Here is a 19,061-nt window from a genome sequence, read left to right as displayed (position 1 = left end):
GCTAGCTTTAATGGAACATTTATTAATTGTGGAAGTGTCGCTGTCGTTAAATAGCCCTGGCAGTAGTTTAAAATCTATGTTACATGCAATTGATTTCAATGCACCATAGGATTAAAGGAAATTTTTTTCTTCATAGGCAAAGTAGATTTCGGAATGAGAATGGAGTCTATACAGACGTAATGACATGAAAGACTAAAGTTGAAGTGACACATTTGTTAATGGGAGGAGGGAGAATCGCACATACTATTTTAAATATGGAAACGTAATCTACTCTTCAAGCTGAGGAGTTTGATAACACACATGCCCTACTTCAAGTAAAGTGATACTAATTTGCGTAGCACAGTGAGTAATCATTCATATGTGGCCGACATGACGTCAATACTAACAAGCATTTCCTATTTAGCTTGTTAACAGTCACTTAGTATCACAATGACTTTGAACTGAAGTGGACGTAGTGAGTTCCCAGCATTCGAGAAAAATAGAACAAGGAACGCATTTCGGGAGGGACTATAAAACAGCCGCCCGTCGCATCGGGGAGGCATACACTATTAGCTAATAATACCCCATTAAGCGACTTTCTCTGACTCACTCCTGCGTGGTACGGAAAGAAAGATCTTAGCACAGCAGGGGTCCACGTGGCCGCTCTTACAGGGCATGGAATTCATATCTACGAAAAAATCGCACAAAATAAAGTCAATAGTGGGACAGAACACACATAGAAAGACCACACCTGATGCCCGGGAATGCTTCTCGGAAATGAATGCTTTTAGAATCACAGCGGGAGGTCTTTGAAAAGCACGAAAAACACTGTCGCAGTGTTTCTTTTTTTACTAAACAGAAAAGAGGCCACAGTGGAAAGCACCGCTATATTTAACAAATACTCGTATATCACGTGATGAAGCCGTGGAGAACACGAAGGTGCACGTGAACAGATCATGTATGGATGGAGTCTGGGAGTATAGGAACGAAACGTGAATGCTGTAGACCAGAAGGAAAATAATTTCCACCCATAATACCTGTCTTAAGCTTCATCCGGCTAAGAAACGAATCAAGTCGTACCATAATCTGCATTGGCCGCTACAAATTGTGATAGGGTACGTACACAAGGTACAGTAGGGAGAACAAAAAGATGTACATACCGGGGCCGTGGGTAGAAGGACGAGATCTATTTAGACCAGGGCCGTATGTAGACGGGACACTTACTGTTCTGTCGGTCTTGAAGAGCATTTTAGTGAACACTTGCATTCTTTGGGTTCGAAAATCTCATAACATCTCCATAGTGGAGATTACGGATTTCGACCCGAACCAGTCTTTTCTGAAGAGCAGTTACAGAGGGCAGAGGTGTACACGTCGCTAAGCCAGAGCGAGTGAACATTGCAAATATTTTAGCTAGGGTAAAACACAGGGCATTTTCAGACTGCTGATACAGTCAAGGCCTGAATAGTATTGAGGTTTACAGGACCGTACAGTGTCGACGCGCCGCCGCCATCATTTTTGTCGACTACAGCAGACGCCGATAAAGTATGGTACATATTGCGTTTGCTCAGGCGCTCAGTAATGGAGTCACTAGCTTGTTTGTGCACTTCAGTTCTATTGGAGACTGGAGTTGTGTTACATACCTTCTTCTAGCTGAGTGGTCAGCATGACAGACTGTCAATCCTAAGGGCCTGGGTTCGATTCCCGGCTGGGTCGGAGATTTTCTCCGCTCAAGGACTGGGTGTTGTGTTGTCCTAATTATCATCATTTCATCCCCATCGACGCGCAGGTCGCCGAAGTGGCGTCAAATCGAAAGACCTGCACCAGGCGAACGGTCTACCCGACGGGAGGCCCTAGCCACACGACATTTCCATTTCTCATCCCCTCGTGTCTATACTACCATGCATCGTGTGGGTGTTCATAGGGCTTAGAAGTCACGAAAGTTATTGGTAAATATATGTTATTGTCCAGCTAAGATAGCATAGACAATAGGGCATATTGAACTGTGGTGAGTGTAATGTTTTGGAGAGTAAATTGATTTGTGATTATTGTATTGTAAGTTTCGCTAGGGGTTTTTTTCCCCTTTAGGAGCGCTTTTGAAAGGTTGTTACGTGTTCATATTTCATTTAGTATGTCAATTCATTGTCAGGATCTTCCTAATTATGGAGGATTTTCCAATGTCACCAACTACTCACTTGAACCTAATGTGTATGGTGATTATGTAATAAAAAGATTTAGCACAGTTATCAGTTGCCTGTGTGTTTTAGAGTAGAGGCTACACCTTCCTCACTGAAATATTTTAGGGCATGTATGATGGCTGTTATTCTGATTAATCGTGACTTCATTCGGGATCTCCTTACCTTGCAGGGCTTGGGTTCATAGACACTTCAGTGCTGTCAGATATCTTTGTGTGTGCCAAGTGGTAAGGACAGGTCATAACAACTGGGGGAGTATCCTAGAATGTTTGGAGATTAAGTTACATGCATTTCATTCCATTGCACCTCTGGGATACAGGTTAACTTTTTTCTTCCTGAGGAAGCTACAATTTGTGTGCATGTATATGACATGTAAGACTGTAGTTTTAGTGACACACTTGTTAATGGTGGATGGGAGTACCACACACAGCAAAACTTTATTTAAATAGCACTCACAGTCGTTTATAACTATGTTACAGACATCTGATTCCATTGCTTTGCTGGATCGGTTGTACGTTCATCGTAAGCAGATTATATTTAGAAATCGGGAAAGAGTCGATATGGATGTATGTGGCATGGAAGACACTGGTTTTAATGGAACATTTTTTAATGGTTGGAGGGAGTATCATGCATAGCATGCAGTTACTGACGTTTGAAAATTATGCAACACTATTTCACTAATAATTTTTTTGTATGCTTCGAATTCCACATTTATTGCATCCAACACCTCTTCTAGAATGTGCATCATCTTGCCATCAACCTCTATTGACTGTAGAATGTTTGAGTGACTGAAATCACAAACAGCTCGTCTCATTCTCTATGCTGCAACTATCTGAAGCAAAACTATACGACAAATCTACTTTCGCTCCACTGCAATGCATGCCACTTCCTAAGGTCATATGTGTTCATGGCACTTTGTTACTTTAGAAAAATTTTCTGAAATGCCTCTAGAGCAGTTAATTTTAACGTAACAACACCAAGACCAGTGATTAACTGCTACACTAACACTATTTCTCTCAAATACAGAAACGCAGGGACAGAATTTGTCACACTTAGCCATCAACTGCCCCTCTATATATGTCACTTAGCCCCACAGCTTCCCCCACTCTATTTGAAAGAGCCCTACCTGTATACCTCACTATACACTCTCAAATTGCACTATGCCTTAGAGATCAATGTCAGCTGATATCCCACATTAATGTGCACTGAGCCATTTGTTGTTAAATGATATGTACTGTTGAATTGTAACATTGATATTACATCAATACAACAGCTTGACATTACTTAGTCGCTGTCTATCAATCCTGTGAACCCACATCTCTTCGTGTTAAATGACTGATCTGTGAAGTGAAAGCAATATAAAATGTACTTAAATCTATTGCACATTAATAGAACTAGAAATCCCCTATACTATCATCGAAAGTTGTACTGCTATAAAATGGCTAGCAGTCTGGAGCGAGATGAAGCAGAGTGCATTTGTTGGGTTTGGATTCATTTACTGAAATCTTAAGGAAAGCAACTCAGGGACTGGGAAGTGACAAGTTGGTAAGGGAAACCAGAGGAATATAACAAGCTCAAATTCATTTGCATGGATTTTTAAAGTGGGTGTGACCCACCCACTAAGAATTGACTGTCTAGGATGAGAGTGAATGCATATCCTGTCAGTATGGCACCTAGAGATTGTGGTCCTAGAATAGGGATCAAATTGTAAGATGTGGTAAGGTGACTGCTGTTGGAGGAGGAAACACTGATACTGGTCAGGTTATACTTGTTTGTTAATTGGCGCTTGATGTACTATTGTTGAATAAGCATGTAAGTATTGAATTTGCTTCTGAATAAATAATTACCACTACACATATATGTACTACCCTTGTGGATATGCTCTGTTCGAGACAGAGTAGCATGTCATGGTCGGTTCACTAGCGAATAGGGCAAGGGGTTAAGAAATTATGTGTGTAGACTCACTGTAGTAGCACCAGTGTAAATGGTTCAGTGGGTAGTGTATTAGAACCTATGTGGCAGTGTTATATGTTCGCCGAGTCACTACAAATATGATGCCGTGATACACATGTGGGAGTGGGTGGTGAGGAGACTGTATTTTAGCTATTGTTCACAAGACGAGCATAATTTCATACCTATTTGATGCATGTCTCTCTCTCTCTCTCTTTCTCTCTCTCTCTCTCTCTCTCTCTCTCTCTCTCTCTCTCTCTCTCTCTGTCTCTCTCTCTCTCTGTCTGTCTCATCAGTCCGACAGTTATGAGAATTCCGGAAGCCTTTTGTTCCACTGTGAGGTATACTGAGATTCTACTCATCTCCCATCCTTATATGGTTGAGAGAATATCAATAGTGATCGGGTGTTTGCATCGAGACAGTGAAACACTGGTGGAAGGGATGTTTGCTCATTCTTGAGACATGAGAAACACATGTGATTAAGAGTATTAAAACTTTAGTTGACTTTGTAAAGTGTAACAATGATGTGGACTCTGTTGTGTCATTGACACTGATATTCGTTAACAATATGAGTGTAGCTATCAGTTTCCTCTATTTTCGAGTTTTCACGTAAATATATTTGAAGAAAAGATAAGTTTCTAGTAACTCAGCGGTTAGCTGCACGACCCATACTATAGTTTCAGCTCTCTGAAGACATAACTTCCCTTCTTCTTCAGCATAATAGTGTTGCAAGAGTTGTTTTTTGGTGCGTAAAATCGGACATGTCTGCTGATGTCGCTTTAGAGATCGCTAAATTAATTCGCGTTTGGAAAAGCATTTTTCATCGACAGAACTCAGAAAGTAATTACTCTTGTAATAAGGAAGTCTGGAGATGGTTGCAAGTCTTTGCAGAGAGCACGGCAGCTAGCAGTCCCAGATGCAAACAGTACCGTTAACGGACGTCTTTGTACTGGTGGGACCAGCGTAGCCTTGTACACTGGTTCGGAGAGTGGCCACCGTCGGCATGGGTCGCCCCGAGCACGCATTTAGCCAGCACGTGTAAGGGGCAGTTGCCTCATGACTGTTGGCCGTGGTGTAAGTCCGACCGGTCTTGAGGGGGATACCCAGTACTGTGACTATTATAGCACTGTGCATCTGTTTCAGGGATGGTGTGTCTTCGTGGTATGTGTAGGACTCTCTGGCTGTCGATAGCTACGCGGGATGTAGCACTGATGATTTTGTGTGGTGATGGATGAACTATGTATACTACAGCGACATAGTTCAAATGGTTCAAATGGTTCTAAGCACTATGCGACTTAACTTCTGAGGTCATCAGTTGCCTAGAACTTAGAAATAATTAAACCTAACTAACCTAAGGACATCACACACATCCACGCCCGAGGCAGGATTCGAACCTGCGACCGTAGCGGTCGCTTGGCGCCAGACTGTAGCGCCTAGAACCGCACGTTCACTCCGGCCGGCAGCGACATAGTGATATGGAATATTGGTGCAATCGTTTATGGTGATTTCTGGCTAAAATTCTCGTAACTTTCCGCCTGTAGGAAGTAGTGGACAGTGTTCCCACACCAGCTGCAACATTTTGGTGGATAAATTCAGCAATAATGAATCAGGACGCTCCATTAACAAGACGTTCCTTGATGTCGAAGAGTAATAAGTAATGCAATTTCTTTTGGGAGATGAGTGAGGGCATAGGAGTCTCCACAGAATGGTTCAGACAAGACAGAGGCAGAACGAGGGATCTATAGAAAGCTCTGAGACGTCATTGTTCAAGTGTTCAGAGACAAGTCCAAGCTGATCAGCTTCCTCTGGTATTCAGAGGTCGGATGCTGTTCCTACCCCACTATTGTGGCCTCAGAGCATCCCCACATCAGCAGTTGCAGAACACCGAAATTTCACCGAAAATTCCAGCCATTTTAGCCGTTTGTACGACAATGCTTAGTATTGTAGGACAATCTTCAGACATCCGATCTGCTTTTTGTCTGTGTGTTTTTTTTTTTTTTTTTTTTAGGATCTGTTGTTGGTTTTGAAATATGTCAAGCACTTTAAGATATGTAACTGTTCTGATATTCCCATCTGTGCTTGGACCATAAGCTTCTTTTTCTTACTTCCAGCGTTATCTTTGCCTTCCAACACACATGCAGGGAGCTATGGACACAGTCCTTGGCTGCATGATTACAGTCTGTATACGCGTTAAACTCTTCCCTGTGTAACACCAACAACATCTCTTCCATTGAACACCGCAAGGCCCCTGTGGTCCAATCAAAGAGAGCAGCACTGACTGAGGTGTATTATTTCAGACTGAGCTCACTAGTTCACTAGTGTAGAAGAGAGATTTATTTGGTATTGTAGGTGAAGGGTACGTCCTATGTAGAATTACTATTTATTTTGAGTCAGTCTGCCGCTACTTTCGAATGGTGTTGTGAATTCCTTTTCCGTTCGGAAAACTCCAGTTGTGTGCCATAGTCAGTTTTGAGCCACATTACGATTTTAGATATTTGCTGTGCAGCACAGTGCATGTACATTGAAGAGCAAAAGACAGTGGTACACCCATCTAATATAATTTAGAGCCCCCGCGAGAGAGTGCTGCAGAGCGCTGCAACATGACATGGCACGGACTCGACTAATGTGTAAAGTAGTGCTGGAGGAAATTGACACCATGAATCCTTCAGCACTGTCCTTTAATCCATAAGAGTACGAAGGGTGGAGATCTCTTCTCAACAGCACATTACAGGGCATCCCAGATATATTCAATAATGTTCATATCTGGGGAGTTTGGTGGCCAACAGAAGTGTTCAGACTCAGAAGAGTGTTCCTGGAGCCCCTCTGTAGTAATTCTGTAGGTTTTGGGTTTCACATTGTCCAGATGGACTCGCCTTTGTCCGTCAGAACGCACAGTGGACATGAATGGATGCAGGTGATCAGACAGGACACTTACACACGTGTCACCTGTCGGAGTCGCTATCCAGATATATAATGGAGCCCATATCACTGCAGCTGCACATGCCCATCGCCATTACAGAGCCTTCTCCAGCTTGAACAGTCCTCTGCTAACAAGCAGGTCCATGGATTCGTAAGATTGTCTCCATACCTGTACAGGTCCATCCACTCAACACAATTTGAAACGAGACTCGTTCAACCAGGCAACATGTTTCCAGCCTCCAATAGTTCAATGTCGGTGTTGGTGGGTCCAGTCGAGGCATGAAGCTATTCTTTCGTGCAGTCATCAAGAGTACATGAGTGAACCTTTCTTGATGATGTTTCTTGGAATGGTTTGTACGCTTACACTTGTTGTTGGCCCAGCATTGAAATCTCAAGCAACTTGCTTGAAGATTGCACTTCTGTCACGTTGAACGATTCTCTTCAATCTTCATTGGTCCCATTCTTGCAGGATCTTTTTCTGGCCCCATCGATGTCAGAGATTTGATGTTTAACCGGATTCCTGATATTCACGGTACAGTCGTAAACTGGTCCTACGGGAAGATCCCCATGTCTACTACCTTGGAGATGTTGTGTTCCATTGCTCGTGCGCTGAACATAATTCCACATTCAAACTCACTTAAATCTTGATAACCTGCCATTGTGGCAGCAATAACAGATCTAACAACTGTACCAGACACTTGTTGTCTTATATAAGTGTTGTTGACTGCAGCATCATATTTTGCCTGATTACATATCTCTGTATTTGAATACACATGCCTGTAGAAGTTTCTTTGACGCTTGAGTGTAGATGTGTTATTAGGGGCGATCTTTACATCAGTTTCCCGCCAAAAATAAATATAGTAAACTAACCTTCCTCTCCTGCAGGTCTGCACAGGGTTTCCGGCGATTTCCAGGGGCCTGTCGCAGCAGACATCCCACACGAGTGCCTTTTCTAACAGCACAATATTGCTTGCAGCGCCTCTCCTAGGCTCAGAATCGTATTGATAGGACCCTTGACGATTAAAATTCTGTTCTGTCCCGGTCAGTTGGTGAAAGGTGATGGAAGTGTTCGAGTGTGGTGCAGACCTCGCGAAGCCATGGAGCCAGGTTCTCAACAAGACACTGTTCAAGCTGGTGGTGGCTCCATAATGATGTGGGTTGTGTTTACAGAGAATGGAATGTGTGCTCTGGTCCAACTGAACTGATCGTTGATTGGAAAGGGTTGTGTTCGGCAACATGGAGACTTTTTGTACCCATTAAATGGTGTAATTTTTCTGAATGATAATGCGCTATGTCTGATGTGATAGAAGAAGAAACATGAATCGATTTAGAAGAGTTAGGGGATCCAGTATTAGAATCAGAATTTAAAGGCACGAGGGATCGATAAAATTCCATCAGAAATATTAAAATCGCTGGGGGAAGTGGCAACAAAACGACTATTCACGTTGGTGTGTAGAACGTATGGGTCTGGCGACATACCATCTGAGTTTCGGAAAAGCAACATCCACACAGTTCCGAAGATGGCCTGAGCTGATAAGTGCGAGAATTGTCGCACAATCAGCTTAACAGCTTATCCATCCAAGTTGCTTACGAGAATAATATACAGAAGAATGGAAAAGAAAACTGAGGATATGCTAGATAACGATTAGTTTGGCTGTAGGCACAAGAGAGGCAATTCTGACGTTGAAGTTAATAATGGAAGCAAGACTAAAGAAAATTCAACAGACGTTCATAGGATTTGTCGACCGGCAAAAAGCTTTCGGCAATGTAAAGTTGTGCAAGATGTTTGAAATTATGAAAAAAGTAGGGACAAACTATAGGCAGAGGTGGGTCATACGCAATATGTACAACAGCAGAGAGGGAATAATAAGAGTGAACGACCAAGAACGAAGAGCTCGTATTAAAAAGGGTGCAAGAGAAGGATATAGCATTTCGCCCCTACTGGTCTGTACATCGAGGAAGCAATGATCGAAATAAAATAAAAGTTCAGGAGAGGAATTAAAATTCAAGATGAAAGGATGTCAGAGACATAATCGAGAGATAAGTTCATGCACAAATCCATGCACCGGCAACACTTCCAGTATTATGGACGCTATAGCGGCCAAATGGCTCAGTATTTCTTTAGGGGACATCCAACAACTATTTGAGTCCATGCCACGTCCAGACGCTGCACTACGCTGGGCAAAAGGAGGTGCGACTAAATTCCAGGAGGTATTCCATGACTTTTGCTACCTTAGTCTAACGTCCCTCCTACAGAAAATGTTTGGTCACTTTTCGGTGATCTCGTCTTCAGTAGTTCGAATATACGTCATCCTTTTAAAGACGGATAATGTCTCTCAACTGCACGAGCTGTAGTAGAACCAGTCGCATTACACACCGCTACTACTTCCATCAAATGTTTTCTGGCATCAGGTTAACTGAATCGTTAAAAGAAAGATCTTTGTAGAATGAGACCATCGGTAAGTTGCAATTTATTTTACACAAAACACCGCCAAGACCATACTAATCTGTAGTTACCGTTTCGTCATTCACGCGAATTCATTCTCGCCCACTCTTGTGAACTGATGGCGCTTAAGCGAACCTGTTAAGGTGAAGATAGCGAAACAGATTCTCTATGACAGAAAGCTCTCTCAAATATTCCGCAGTTCGGTCCCATTGCATGTTCAGCTCTGCTCCCATCTTGCACAATACGCAATGCGGATTGTAGTCAGTTCAAAAGTCACGGTTCACACGTAACAACCGGAATTACTCGTGTTCGGGTTTATTTTGCGACATTCCAGTGTCAAGTATCTCATTTTTCCGCAGAATTATTACATCTATTCAGATTTCCTAGTACACGCGTCCTATGGTTATGATGGCTGAGTTCTAAACTCACCATTTTACTTGACAAAGCAATTATGAAGCCCATAAAATACGCACGAGCGTATTGTCCTCAGGTTGGCATACATACAGGGTGCGGCAGCGTTCATAGTTGGATATTAAAAACACACCATCAGACAGTAACTGTAATTTATTTATTACGTCTTATGTCGATTAATAGTTAAAGGTATGCCATTTACTAACGTGTAAGATATTGTCCATCGCGTGGATTACGTTTTCAATATGACTCCTGTCAAATGATGCTTCCTCTACAACACATTCATCTAGGCGGCATTGGAAGCTTTCCATAACTCGGCGTAACATATTCCCTGGAACATTTCCGACGGCAGTTCAGATGCGATCCTTCAACTCAGGAATGGTGGACAGAATTTGCATGGATTTCTTGCGACAGACATTTCCCGGTAGGGTAATTTCCCGTTTTGGTGACATTTCCTGGCCGCCTCGCTCATCTGACCTTTCGTATGCAGACTTTTTCCTTAGGGACTACCTGAAGCAAGAAGTGTTCCGAACACGCTGTGCCATCATCCCTGAGTTGAAGGACCGTATCAGAACTGCCGTCGGAAACGTCTCAGGGAATACGTTACACGGAGTTATGGAAAGCTTCCAAAGCCGCCTAGATGAATGTATTGTGCAGAGGTGGCATCATTTGACAAGAGTCATAATCAAAATGTAATCCACGGAATGGACAGTGACTTACACATTAGTAAATGACACACATTTAACTATTAATTGACATAAGAAGTAATAAATAAATTACAGTTACTGCCTGATGGTGTGTTTTTAATATCCTACTATGAACGCTGCCGCACCCTGTAAATCATAGCAAATCTGGTATCAGTATTAAACTGCGCAGTCGCGCGTCTTTTACTAACAACCATTCGCAACATAAAAGCTTTTCAAAGCCATTTATTAAATGAACAAATTTATAAAATCCGCAAATATCTAACTACTCCGTCTTTACAAATTTTCTCTGAGGATTCGACTCACTCTGTATGTACAGAAATAGTTCTCATGCTGTCCGAATACCGAGCGTCTGTTCTTTCGGACTTATCCGAAAAAACAGACACCACGCCGAATGCGCAGCTGTTATACATTACACGTAAATTGATGGTGGAGAGGGGTAGAAAGGAGAGGAAGTGGAGGGGAGCACTGCTGTCAGTTGCATCTCGGCATTACGCTGAATCAGCGGCTACGAGTGAAAATGTCGGACATGTCAAAAAGAACAGACGCCACGCTTTCATATAATTTGAGTGGCCTAGCTGAACGGTGGATCCACTTTCTTCAGTCCGAATGCACAAATACGTCCGACCTCCTGTCGGAATCTCAGAGAGCAAATATGGAGGAAATGGACAGGGGCTGCGGATATTTGGGGCTGGATGGGTTTGTGGATCGGCCGTGAGGTGCACCGAGATACTCTGCTCAGATGCGATAACGCTGTATCCCGGGCGGTGCTGTAAGCAGGAGATCCCGTGTTCGAATCCCGATCCGGTACACATTTCCATTCGTCGCCGCTGATTCCGCTTAATGTGCCGTTGCAGCTGACAGCAGTGATCCCTTCCCTTTCCTTTCCTTTTCTTTCCTTTCCCTTCCTTTCTCCTCTCTCCACATTCAATTTACAACGCTCTCACGCTGTTGTATACTCAATTAATAGACATAACAATATTTGCTTTTGCGTCCGCCGCTCGTGGTCTTGCGGTGGCGTTCTCGCTTCCCGTGCACGGGGTCCCGGGTTCGATTCCCGGCGGGGTCAGGTATTTTCTCTGCCTCGATATGACTGGGTGTTGTGTGTCCTTCATCATCGTTTCATCATCATTGACGAAAGCAAGTCGCCTAAGTGGCGTCAACTAAAAAGAACTTGTGATACGGCGGTCGAACTGCCACGCATGGGGCCCCCCGGCCAACAATGCCATACGATCTTTTCATTTCATATCCCTCTGCGTTCACAGTCGCACCAACAACTGAACTAATATGTTCAATTAATAAAACACGTAATGTTCCCAGAAGATACAGTTTTGTTTTCAAAATACGCTGTTTTGACTAATTACGGTTTCACAGTCCGTAAGGTGCTGACATCTTTCGGCGAAAGCCGTCATTATTAGCAATTGCTTCAAGAGCAGAGTACACATCTGTCATGCTAGAATCATGACTCGTTGCCTGTATGAAGCCGCTCGCTACCATAAAGTGACACAGGAGCGATGTACAGGCGCTACACCACACATTGAAAGTGTCTACGTTTCTAATACATACCACTGTCTCTTGTGCACGTAAGTTAATATGCCCTTACCGAAAATCGGGTCAAATGAAACAGATATTGGTAGAACAGAATCGCTGTTTGTTTGTTTTCATATTTAAATACTTTTAGTTAATTGATTTACTTAGAACAACAGGTAATTGGGTTGGCTTTGGAGTGGGGCCCAATGTCTTCATGAGATCACTGTGTGCTTGTACTGCTTAGGCATCCATTGCTTCACCCTCACGAAATCGATACTGTTTAACAGTTTTGTCTCGTATTGCAATTTCATGTCTGTCTGATACTATAGAGTGTTATATTGTTAGTAAAAATGCACACTTCGTAATGAGAGCATGTCCACCATACACGAATATTATTATACAGTTGTTCACGTTATTCAGAGCGTGAGTATTTTCTGGAGAGTCTGCCTTGCTGACCGTATGTACGCTACTGAGCAAAACGTTGTATTTTGCACTGAGCCAGTAAGGCGGAGGCAATAGCCCTTTCATAATTAACGGCCATTCCGTGGCGTAATGGCGCTTCATACGTACCAAAGCAGTCATGTGCAGCCCACTGCCTCGAAACGAGCTGAACAAACTATTTACCATCAATTATTGCTAACAGCCGACCAAATAGTTCCGCAGCTTCGTAAAATATGATTACACGTTAATAAAACGGAAAATTATTACCGCAGGCCAACGGAGAAGTCCGCCCAATTGGAAAACGCCTGCCACCGGCGAGCGTGTGTTGTGGGGAACCACGGTGCAACAGGCGTTCCACTGTCATTTGGTTTCCAGCGCTCAGGCTGACCACTCCCCTAAAAACAAATTTGACACCGGCTGCATTGAAAGCGCTGTTAGATTGAAATAGCTTAAATACCCTTTTACATCCACATTGGACCGCAACTGCAACCCACATAATGACCTAAATGTCCCACTTAAAATGTCCCACTTAGTTTGAAATGTTAAGATGAACCAAATGTAAACAACAATTCCGCTCTATATTGCACGAATGGTTTACAGAGTAGTTTTCATATTACGTTCTACGTATGTGAACCAGGTTAATTTCGTTTCCCAACCTTGTTTTCGTATATTTTCACAGAAGTTATTCACTCCCTTCATATGAGCATTTCATCTTTCTTCTGACTCTTCTTATCCATTGACCACATTCTTTTAAATGCTTGAATGCTCTACTTTACGAAATCATGCTTAGAATTCAATCCATCTAGTGCGTCTGGTTCTGAATTCGCCACTCGTTTGTTTGTGGCATCTGATGTAAGATTTGATTCCCCCGTGCTATCAGTATCGTCATTTCGCTGTTGTTCACGCGAAATATGTGTCAGACTGGGTTCATTATCGATTTCCTGATGACACTTTTACCTTTATAACTTTGTTCAGCACAGGGTCATTTTTTAACAAGACCTCTTATTCTCAATGATTAATCCGAAGGTTGCCATCAGTCCTTCATTCGGACTTCCGAACCTCTGTTTTCCATATCTTTCAAGTCATGGTCAGCATTCGTGCTACATTCAGAACGAGTGTTAGTATTGTGGTTCCCGTTAGGGCGTGTTTTCTTATTATACATATACGTATATCCCCATTGTTCAGTGGTCCTCTTGTTCAGCCGCTCTACTATGCTTCTTAGATATTAATAACCGTTTCCGCAGTGTATAGTCCTTTATTATTGGATCACTATCTGTTTCGTGGCACTAAAAGCCACATCTTCAGGTCTGTCGCACTGATGGGAACAAAGTAAACAACTTGTCTTTGGACGACTCGCGCATGTGCTGACGATGCACGGGCTGTTTTGGGGATTACACGAATAGTGAATGAGAAAAGGAATGTTGGGATAAAAGGTACAAAACCTTTTTGGAAAACCAACTGTAGAATATCAATATGATAGTGACAGCAGACATTTTTCATTAATAACGCCCCTAAGTTATCATAACACTAAAGCGTAAAACAGAAACATCATGTGCATATATTACGGCAATAACACGGATCTGCCAGCAGAATCCACTGAATAAACTCTGAACAACTTGAAGTACGTTAAAATTCTAAAAATTATTAATTCATAAGAGTGCTTTAAAAATTCTTAACTTTGACAGTTAAAAGGATGAAAGACAGTAGTGAATTTTAATACTTACGAAGAGTAGATAAAATGTAAGAAAATTTATAAAAATTTTAAAAACATACCTGAATGGAAGCCGTGGAAATCCTAACAAAATAAGGCGGATTTGTAAGAAGTGGAAAAGTGAGCGGAGGAAAGTAGAAAGGCCGACGAGGAACAAAGGGGACAAGATGAAGAAAGTTCAGAGTTTTACGTCAACTAACGTGGCACTCAGTAATTTGTCAAAATGCTACGGTGTCTCAACTTCTTTTGCCCATTCAGGGTTTGCTGAGAAAAACCACTAACGGATCTCATAATTTCTATTTCCACCAGGATCCTTAAAGTGTGGCCCTTGTCTTCTCGATGTAAAGCTCTTGAGCTAGTAGCGAGATGGGAGACGGAGCGCCTCTGCTCACGAAGGTGGGTACTCAAGGCATCTTTTGAGCTAGAAATCCTAAGATGTTCTTTAAACCTGGTGCTAAAGCTTCTGCCTGTTTGTCCGATGTACCTCTTGCGGCAATCATTGTAAATGTTGAAATACACCCCTCCTGCATTACACTTCCAACAAATCGTGTTTACTTTGTGACCACACTTTACTGGAAATGAAGAAAGCCTGTCCAACAATTTTAGATATTAACTGTCTGCCGATCTTTTTGGAAATATTGCGAAATGTGGAATTTTATAATACGTTTCCCTAGTGACCTTCCGACTATAGGCACTGATAAGGGTTCTCTCCGTTACGTTGGTTTTTCTTTTTATCTTTCAAAGGATACTCCGATTAATACCGTTGACAAACTCACTGTGAGAGCCATTCTCTTAGGCTATGTAGCGTGATTCGAACTGTCTGTCAACGGCTTCCTCTGACAGTGGAACACTACGGAGACTATATAAAAACCACCTGAAGGCCGACATTTTGTACTTGATAGGGTGGCCGGCGAGCTATGAATCATTATATCGATGGTAATTTGCTCTCTGTAAATATCGGATCCGACTTTAGTACCACATAACTTAAACTTGGTAACGTCCCCCCTCTTTGTGGTGAGGAGTATAATCAATTCTCTCGTATAAGCCATTTAACTCGTCTACTAACTGACAACATTCCTCTGGTGTACTATTGAAATGAAGAAGAATGTCATCTACAGACTCGTACCAAGCGACTATCTTTGTAGCTTATACTGGAATCTGAGTCATAGCATCCGACTCAAAAGCTGTCATGAATATCTTGGCAAGACAGTAGGACAAGGGGGACCCCATTGCAAAACCTTGTTTCTTCACGAATATGTTGTCCCCAAATCTCAAGTAATTGAACCTTGGAACCACTTCCAACAACTTGAGTACATTATTGATTTCGCTGCTGTGTCGTCCGCTATGCGCTCTTAAATTTTGAGAAACAATACGCTGCACCTGATCTGCTGGAATACTGGTATACATGCTCTTGACAATCAGGGATACCAGACGAGTTCCTGGGGGGATGATTAACCTAGAAAGTTTTTTCAATTAACTGTACCCTACTCAGTATTTTGAAGAAAACTAGGTGGCGGTAATGCTCGTCAAGGCACTTTGCAAGCAACTTCTCAGTATTGCAACCAACCTGACTACGGGCGTTAACAATCGGACAAGCTGGCATGTCGTCTTTATTTAGTTTAATCAAGGCTCAGAGTGTAGGTGCTGCTAGGTTCATACGAACAATATTTTTCTTTTTGACCGGTTTTTGAAAGTTAGTGGTTGTATTAAGGATGTTTTTTTTACACTAGCCAAATATCTATTCGTAGGATTTACATTAGACGCAGCAGCTCCATTATTTACAAAGAACTAATGCACTTTATTCACATACTGAACTTCGCTAAAGATAACAGCTGATTTTCCCTTGTCCGACTGGATAGTCAGCACTTTATGTTCATCGAGTATTTTGTTGATACTGTCCAAAACACGTTTTCACAGTAAAGTCGTTTCTTGACTAAACCAGAACCATTCTAGTCTGTACTGCCTCCCTCGATTATCTTATTGACGCCAGCAGCTACTTCACTGCATTGAGTCGTGGTTAGGTTGGTACAATCTGGCGCAGAGACGGTGTGGGAGATCAACGAATTAATCTCCTGTTGATTGATTATATCACTCTTGAGACACATCTTATTGAACTGGACATGTTCTGTAACTTTAACTAAGGATTTACTGTTGCTTAAAAATAAAGCCCTTTTTGCCTCGCTCGGCATCCTTCTGCAGACAACTTTGTAGGTGGGTCGACCACAACTATGAGTAGTCATCTTATGTGCTAATAACCGCTCCTTTGATATTGGTTCACTAACGTTTTCCTGACACTAAATGCACCATTTTCAGATGAACATCTGTTGTTGTTGTAGTCCTCAGTGCAAAGACTGGTTTGATGAAACACTTCATGCTATTCCTGTGCAAGCCTCTTCATCTCTGAGTAAGTACTGCAACCTACATCCCTCTGAATCTGCTTACTGTATTCATCCCTTGGTCCCTCTCTACGATTTTTCTCCACCCCCCCCCCCCCACCCCACGCTTCCCTACAGTACTACATTCGTGACCCTTGGTGCCTCAGAACGTGTCCTATCAACCGATTCCTGTCTTTTAGTCAGATTGTACCAGAAATTTCTCTTCTCCCCAATTCTATTCAGCACCTCCTCATTAGGTACGTGATCTACCCATCTAATCGTCAGCGCTCTTCTGTAGCAACACATTTCTTGTCAAAACTGTTTATCGTCCACCTTTCACTTCCATACAGCCCTACGCTCTATACAAATACTTTCACAAAGGGCTTCCCGACACTTAAATCTATTTCCGATGTTAACAAATTACTCTTCTTTAGAAACGCTTCTCTTGCCACTGCCAGTCTACATTTTATATTCTCCCTACTTCATCCATTAGTTTTCTACCCTAATAGCAAAACTCGTTACCTCTGTAAGCGTCTCATTACCTAATCCAGTTTCCACAGCATCATCTGCTTTAGCTTCAATTTGGAACCACGCGACCGCTACGGTCGCAGGTTCGAATCCCGCCTCGGGCATGGATGTGTATGATGTCCGTAGGTTAGTTAGGTTTAAGTAGTTCTAGGGGACTGATGACCTCAGTAGTTAAGTCCCATAGGCTCAGACCCATTTGAACCATTTTGAACCATCTGCTTTAATTGGAAGACATTCCATTGTCCTCGTGTTGCTTTTCTCAATGTTCATCTTATATCCTCCTTTCAGGACGTTTTCCATTCCGTTCAACTGTTCTTCCTAGTCCTTTGATGTCTCTGACATAATTACAATGTCTGTGGCTAACCTCAAAGTATTTATTTCTTCTCCCTGCATTGTTATTCCTACTCCAAATATTTCTTTTGTTTCCTTTACTCCTTGCTCAATATACAGATTCAATAACATCGGCGATAGGATACAACCCTGTCTCACTCCCTTTTCAACCACTGCTTCTCTTTCATACCCCTTGACTCTTATAACTGCCATCTGGTTTCCCTACAAATAGCAAATAGCCTGTCGCTCTCTGTATTTTGCCCCTGCCGCCTTTGGAAGAGAGATTTCAAGTCAACATTGTTGAAAGCTTTTTCTACGACTACAAATGCTATAAATGTAGGTTTGCCTTTCGTGAACCTGTCTTCTATAAGAAGTTGTAGGGTCAGTGTTACTACATTTCTCCGGAATCTAAACTAAAGTTCCCCTTGGCGGCTTCTACCAGTTTCTCCATTCTTTTGGAAAGGATTGGTGTTAGTATTTTCAAGCCGCAACTTATTGAAATGACAGTTCGGTAATTTTCACACCTATCAGCGTGGTTTCTTTGGAGTTGGGGTTAATATATTCTGTAGTTATTTCGCCCGTTTCATACGTCTTGCTCACCAGATCGAAGAATTTTGCCATGGCTGGCTCTCCTAAGGCAATCAGTAGTTGTAACGGAATGTTGTGTACTCCCGGGTCTTTGCTTCGACTTAAGTCTTTGAGTGCTTTGTCAAATTCTTCACGCAATATCATATCTTCCTTCATTTACGTCCGCTTCCATTTCCATAATATTGCCATAAAGTTTTTGGGCTATCCAAGTTAGTTGACGTAACACTCTATACGTACTTCACCTAGTCCCCTTTTTTCCACCTCGGCCTTTCCATTTACCTCACCTCACCTCCCCATCTCGTACTCATCCGCTTTATTATGTTAGGTTTGCCACGTCTTCCTGTCAAGTATGCTTGTAAATGTTTTTATAAATTTTCTTAGAGATTATCTACTCTTAATAAGTATCAGAATTCACTACAGTCTTTGTTTCCTTTAACTGTCAAAGTGAAGAATTATTTAAAGAATTTTTACGAGACAGTAATTTTTAGAATTTTAATGTACTTAAAGTTTTTTTTTTAAAGTTTTAAGGTTTATTCAGTGGACTCTACCGGCAGATTTGTGTACACTCTAGTTTTAGCGTAACTTATGGGTGTTATTAAAGAAAAATGTCAGCTGTCATTATCATATTGATTTTCTACAGATTGGTTTTCAGAAATTTTTTGTACTTTTTATCCCTATATTCCTCGTTCTCATTCACTATCCGTGCAATCCCCGAAAGACCACCAATCATTCGGTCGAACTCTCGCATCACCAGCGCACGCGAAAGCCGTCCACAGGAAAGCTGTTTACTTTCTTGCCGTCGATATAACAGAGCACGCGGCTGCGTCCCCTGTATGCAGTTCCGTATAGATCGGAGGAGTGGCAATTCTAGGTAGAACATCCCTCCATTTTGTGGCAATCACTTCTTGGTGTTTCTTTCTGACCCAAAACTAGGTCTTAGTAGCTCTAATTTATTTT

The sequence above is a fragment of the Schistocerca piceifrons genome, chromosome 5 (genome assembly GCF_021461385.2).
Source record: "Schistocerca piceifrons isolate TAMUIC-IGC-003096 chromosome 5, iqSchPice1.1, whole genome shotgun sequence".
Classification (NCBI taxonomy): Eukaryota; Metazoa; Arthropoda; class Insecta; order Orthoptera; family Acrididae; genus Schistocerca; species Schistocerca piceifrons.
This window is presented reverse-complemented; position numbering follows the sequence as displayed.